Raw genomic sequence first — 6,560 nt, 5'->3', positions numbered from 1 at the left:
GGGGGGGGGAGAGAGAGAGAGCTGGCTGGGTGGGTGGGTGGGGGGAACTTTTGCCTTCCTTTCCTCCCTCCGGTAAAACCCCTCTCCTGCATTCTTAGCCAGCTGCTTCTCCGCACACCCCTCTCGGTGCTCCTTCTCCCTTCTATGTTTTTCCTTCCCTCCCCACTTAAAACGTGGTTACAAAGCACGGATCCACATGGATCCTCAGGATCTTTGCATTGGGTCACCCCAAATTCACCATCAGATCACATAGCATGTCCATGGCTACAGCCTGCACCAAAAAAAATCACACACACACTGTTGCCTGGGGCTGCAATGGTACAAAAATGTGGTTACAAAGCATGGATCCACATGGATCCTCAGGATCTTTGCATAGGGTCACCCCAAATTCACCATCAGATCACATAGCATATTCATGGCTACAGCCTGCACCCAAAAAAATCACGCACCCACTGTTGCCTGGGGCTGCAATGGTGCAAAAACGTAGTTACAGAGCACAGATCCACATGGATTCTCAGGATTTTTGCATTGGGCTACCCCAAACTCACCGTCAAATCACATGTCTGTGGCCACAGCATGAAGCACAAAAATGATACATCCACTGTTTCATTCAGAATTTTTTTTCTTGTTTTCCTCCTCTAAAAACTATGTGTGTGTTATGGTCAGGTGTGTGTTATTGAGCGAAAAATATGGTAAATGTATTGAATGTGGAAAGAGCTTCAGTAAAAGTGGAGACCTTAGCATACACCAGCGAATTAACACGGGGGAGAAAACATTTAAATGTACTGAATGTGGAAAAAGCTTCAACAGGAAGGATAACCTTACATTACATTGGCAAACTCACACAGCGGAGAAGCTTAAGTCATTATGGAACCTTAGGAAACATCCACTAATTTACATGGGGAGGTCTTAATACAGTGGTACCTCGGGTTAAGTACTTAATTCATTCCGGAGGTCTACTCTTAACCTGAAACTGTTCTTAACCTGAAGCACCACTTTAGCTATTCGGGCCTCCTGCTGCTTTCAAGCCGCCACAGCACGATTTCCATTCTCATCCTGAAGCAAAGTTCTTAACCCGAGGTACTATTTCTGGGTTAGTTAGCACAGTCTGTAACCTGAAGCTTATGTAACCTGAAGCGTATGTAACCCGAGGTACCACTGTATAGTACTTTCTAGAGCAGCCTTTCTCAACCTGTGGGCCCCCAGATGTTGCTGAACTACAACTCCCATCACCCCTAGCTAGCAAGGCCAGAGCTCAGGGATGATGGGAGTTGTAGTCCAACAACATCTGGGGACCCACAGGTTGAGAATCGCTGCTCTAGAGGGTTTTCTGTTGGAATTATTAGATTGTCTGCGAAGGCTCTGACCTTATAGGCCTTTTGTCCAACTTTAATTCCTTCTATTCTAGGGTCTTCTCTTACTGCTTTCAAATACACTTCCAGAAGTGTGGTAAAGATGAGAGGACAAAGAGAGCAGCCCTGTCTTGTTCCCTTAGAGATATTAAAAGCTTCTGATATTTCACCATTTATAATTAGTCCGACCTTTTGGGAATTATAAATTGCTTTATACCACTACATATTTTCTCACCCAAACTCATCATTTCCAAAGTGTTTTGTATGAATGCCCCCAAAACATTATCCAGTGCTTGCTCCGCATCCACCAAGATCAGGGCTGCCTTTTTATCTGGTCTCATTTCTAGGTATTCTGTTGTATCTACTAACAATCTTACGTTGCTGTAAATTTTTCTTCCACGTAGGAAGCCTGACTGATCTATCTTTATTAAGCTTGCCAGGATCTTTTTCAATTTATTGGCCAAAATTTTTGCAAATAATTTATAATCTGAATTTAGAAGTGAGATTGGTCTATAATTTTTAATTTACTCTAAATTGGATCCATATTTCAGTATCAATGTAATTAGGGCCTCTTGCCATTATTCTGGCACTTGTCCTCCTTCTAAAATTTTGTTCATTATTTTTTCTAACACCGGTAATATGGTCTCTTCCAATTTTTTGTAATTCATTATAGAAACACCATCTGGACCAGGGACTTTACCATTCTTAAAAGTCACAATTCCTTCTTTTATTTCATTAATATTAATAGGGGCATTTAAGTATTTCTATTCTTTCTCTTATTTTTGCCAGTCTATTGTTTATTAAAAAAAATCCTATTTTTTCGTCAAGTTCTTTCATCTCACTTCCATTTCTGTTGCTGTTTTGCAGGAGATTTACCGTACTTTTCGCTCCAAAACACGCACTTTTTTGCTCCTAGAAAGTAAGGGGAAATGCCTGTGCGTGTTACGGAGCGAATGCACTGGATGGCCGCTTGCAGGGCTTTGCACGGCTCTAGCTTTGCTTGCTTTACAGCCAGGAGGAGGGGCTCTCTGAAAGTAAGCAAAGCGAGAGCCGCTTACACGCTCTATGAGGCTCTCGCTTTGCTTGCTTTAAAGCGACCTACGGCTCGGAGGATCCGGGGAGGAGGGAGGGAAGGAGAGCCATGGCAGCAAAGCGGGCAACAGCCGCTTACACGGGAGGAGGGACAGACGGGAGCCATAGCGAGCTGGGAGGAGGCAGGCAGTTCAAAGCCAGCAGGCGCTTTTAAAGTAGCCAGCAACAGCTGCTGCAGCCTCAGCTAGCACAGGTCCACGCGCTCTCTAAACGGAGCAATGAGGCTGCAGAGGGACAGCAGGGCACAGGAGGGCTTGGATCAGGAAGGATAAAATTTAAGCAACCAGCAGCAAAAAAAAAACCCAACCTGGAGCTCTCAGCCACGAGCGTAGTGAAAACCAGGAAGTAAAAAAAAAGGCTGGGGAGGGCACGGGATGAGGGAGAGGGGAAAACTAAGCAAATCCCCCCCCTTCTCAGCTGTTTTCAGGCAGGATAGATTTGAGCATTGTCTGGGCCCTAGTGCCCCTATCGTTTTTTTGTGCTCCGTTCTATTGCTGCTGGTGGCTGCTTATCACTGATACCAGTAGCCACGTGTACAAACAAAGTAGAAGGCTGCAAGGAGGAGCGTTTTTACACAGCTAATGGCGAATCCCCTGCAATCCAAGTCCTCCTCACTTGCTCAAATCTATTCTGCCTCAAAACAAGGAGCGGAAGGAACAGGCTGCAAACTGTTAAATGGAAAAACCCCCAGGCACAGGGCAAATACCTTAGGTATACCTTTAAAGCAACAGTGCTCTTTTCCTCCCCACTCAGCTCTCCGAAAAGCTCCTCCACACACCTCACATGTGCTCCTTGTCCCTTGCATGCTTTTCCTTCCTCCCCACTTAAAACGTGGTTACAAAGCACGGATCCACATGGATCCTCAGGATTTTTGCACTGGGTCACCCCAAATTCACCATCAGATCACATAGCATGTCCATGGCTACAGCCTGCACCCAAAAACACACACGCACCCACTGTTTCATGGGGCCGCAATGGCGCAAAAACGTGGTTACAAAGCATGGAGCCACATGGATCCTCAGGATTTTTGCACTGGGCTACCCCAAACTCACCATCAGATCACATGTCTGTGGCCACAGCATGAACCACAAAAATCATACATCCACTGTTTCATTTAGATTTTTTTTTTCTTGTTTTCCTCCTCTAAAAACTACGTCCGTGTTACGGTCAGGTGCGTGTTATAGAGCGAAAAATACGGTAGTTAATGTGAAAGCACAAAACAACCACAAAGAATCTTAAGGCAGGTTACACATTTATTCCAGTTCAGTCTTTGGTTACTGACATTTCTATCCCACAACCCTATCCACCTAGCAGACTGCCTCTCTCCCCTGCCCCTAAAAGCCCATCAGTAAAATTTTCTGCAGAGACACGGGGGATTCTTCCATGACAGTTGTCACTTGCTGACAATGCAGAAGGAGGCCACCTTGGTGCACCCAGAAGATACCAGATGTTGGTTGTAGTTACGTCTATACAAAGTGCATAGCCTTTGACCCTGTTGGGTTGAAATAACGACAGACAGGTAGCGAGTGTCATCTGGGAGGCATCTCCTGAGCAAGTCTCAAGGAGCCTCTTTTATTGAATATTACAACATTGCCACATATGTGCTTATTGCTGATTGGTTAACACAAGTACAAAGCAAAGGTTGCATTAATCACCAATAGATTAAAGGCTGGGAAAGGGTGCACAGAACTAGACAGGCATGAAGACCTCCTAATTAAACTTTTACTAGTGATTGATATAGCATTCATCCGTAGATGTGGTCAACTATGCATTAAGAACAAGTCAGGTACGAACTCAATGAGAACTGAACATTCTAAGGTGGTGAGTGACTGTCTTAGAACGGTTTGTGTAGCGTTATGTGCAGGAGCGAAACTTAAGAGCAAGACTTCCCATCAGGCCACAGTCGTGTATAGGATTATTGCATCCAGCATCCCAGCAGACCCTCCATAAAGAAATGGGGAGGAATGAGGAGCCTGAATAGCTGACTAGAAGGAAAGGTACCCTGGTAAGCTTCTGTCGATTCTTGAGGGGGCTTTGTATCATTTAACTTCAAAATGTGGAAAATGTTTCTGGGGCCTCCTCCTCCCCCTGTTGCTGCTGCTGAGTGGGGCCCTGGATGTCTGCCCCAAACGTTTTCCTTGATGGTAGCAGGATGGGAGAAGTCAAGTGCCCAGAATCAAAAAGGAAAAGTATTTTCTGCATCTTTTCTTGAACAAAATGGGTATGTCTGAAACCTCAGACAAAGTCCATGTTGACAGTATCAAAACTGCTATTCATAACCCAGTTAATATATTTATTACTGCTGATATAAAGAGTCTATCCTTCAGAGAAATACAATATAATTCTGTCCGAAACAAACACTTTAACCAGATAAACTTGCCTTCTGGGAGGTGGGGCAAGATGCTGAGGGAATCTATTCTATCTGGGGGGGTGGAGCTCAATGCACCCAGAAGATTCCAGTTGTGGGTTGTAGTTGCATCTATACAAAGTGCATAGCCTTTGCCCCTCCATAAAGAACGAAATTGGGAGGATACAAGAGCTGGAATAGCTGACCAGAAGGAAAGGTAACCTGGGAACTTCATGTTGATCGACCACCTCAGCTCCTTGACCCCAAGAAAAGACCAGTCCAGGGAGGCAGGTGAGCATTACAGCTAAACCCCACATTATGCTCTCCAGTAGCTATTCCTTCAGACAGGCCTATTTTCATTCAGTCTCCAGTGTGTCCATGGTTTTATGCGTTTTACGTTTCCTTTCCCCCCTTCCTTGCAGTCCTGACAAAAATCAAACCTCCATGCCAATGCTTTCAGCCCCAGAAGAGGAGCTCCCCTTGGTGTCGAGGGAGGGGGGGGGTCCAAGGGAGCATCTGGAGCCCTGCCATTCCTTCTGTCGCTGGGCCCTTCCCCTCCTCTCTCTGCCATCCCAGGGCCACTCTTGACTCCCCAGCAGGAGACTGGATCTGTCTGTGATGGTGAGATGTCCTGGCTGGTTGAAGGACCACTTCCTGTTTCCTGGAGCTCCATCCTTCTTTCTCATGCAAGGTGGAGTCATGGAGCAGGTGAAGATTGAGCACACCTAAGGGCGACATGGGGGGGCGTTCTGCTTAACCTTTCCCCGTCTGCTCCTTTTCTGGATCAAACTTCCCAGCTAATCTGTCTAGCTCCTGATGCTGCTGCTGCTGCATGTCACTGTTCCTGTATCTCTGGAGTGTTTCTTTGAGGAGAATACAGGACACGGCAAAAGACATCGTGTGTAATGAGTGTGCAATAAGGTAGACAGAGGCTGAGCCCTCCCTGTAATGCAAACAGGGAGATTTCTGTCCAGGAGATTTCTGTATCAAAAATTCTTTGCTGAGGTGGAAGGGGGGACTAAGTGTTATGTATTGAAGTTCTCACCCTGGCCACCAGGGGTATTATGTATATAGCTTTCACTCAGGTCAACGTCAGTTAATTTCAGCGGGAGACCCTGGCTTCTTGTTGTTGTTACAATGTTGGCAGCCGGCTGCCTATAAAAGCAGGCCGGCTGAGCTGTTTGAGTCCAGTTCAGGTCCAGCTTAGTATAAACAACCACTTGGAGAAATCTCTGTGTCGTCTGCCATATCCACCCACAATTTAATACTAAGTGAGGTTGGAGTGGAACCATGTTTACATGAACATGAGAAGGCAAAATATGCTCTCCGTTTAAATATTTATTAAAATAATTTATTCTGTTACCCAGAAGAGTTATTTTTTGCTGTAAACTACTTCATACATTGTAAGAAGTGGGTCCTAAGACCCTTGATCCCCTTCCTTAAAACACCATCTGAACAAAATTGGTGAAGCAGTAAAGAGTTTATTGAGGACTAAAGGTAAAGGTAAATTACTAAAGGTAATTAGGTCCAGTCGTGACCGACTCTGGGGTTGCGGCGCTCATCTCACTTTACTGGCCAAGGTAACCGGCGTACAGCTTCCGGGTCATGTGGCCAGCATGACTAAGCCGCTTCTGGTGAACCAGCGCAGTGCACGGAAACGCCATTTACCTTCCCGCTGGAGCGGTATGTAATAAAAAATTTTAAGGTCTTATATATATATAATAAATGTTCATAAATGAACCAACCAAGCACATACATAGATATGTGGA

The sequence above is a fragment of the Podarcis raffonei genome, chromosome 2 (genome assembly GCF_027172205.1).
Source record: "Podarcis raffonei isolate rPodRaf1 chromosome 2, rPodRaf1.pri, whole genome shotgun sequence".
Classification (NCBI taxonomy): Eukaryota; Metazoa; Chordata; class Lepidosauria; order Squamata; family Lacertidae; genus Podarcis; species Podarcis raffonei.
Note: the sequence above shows the minus strand (reverse complement) of the source record.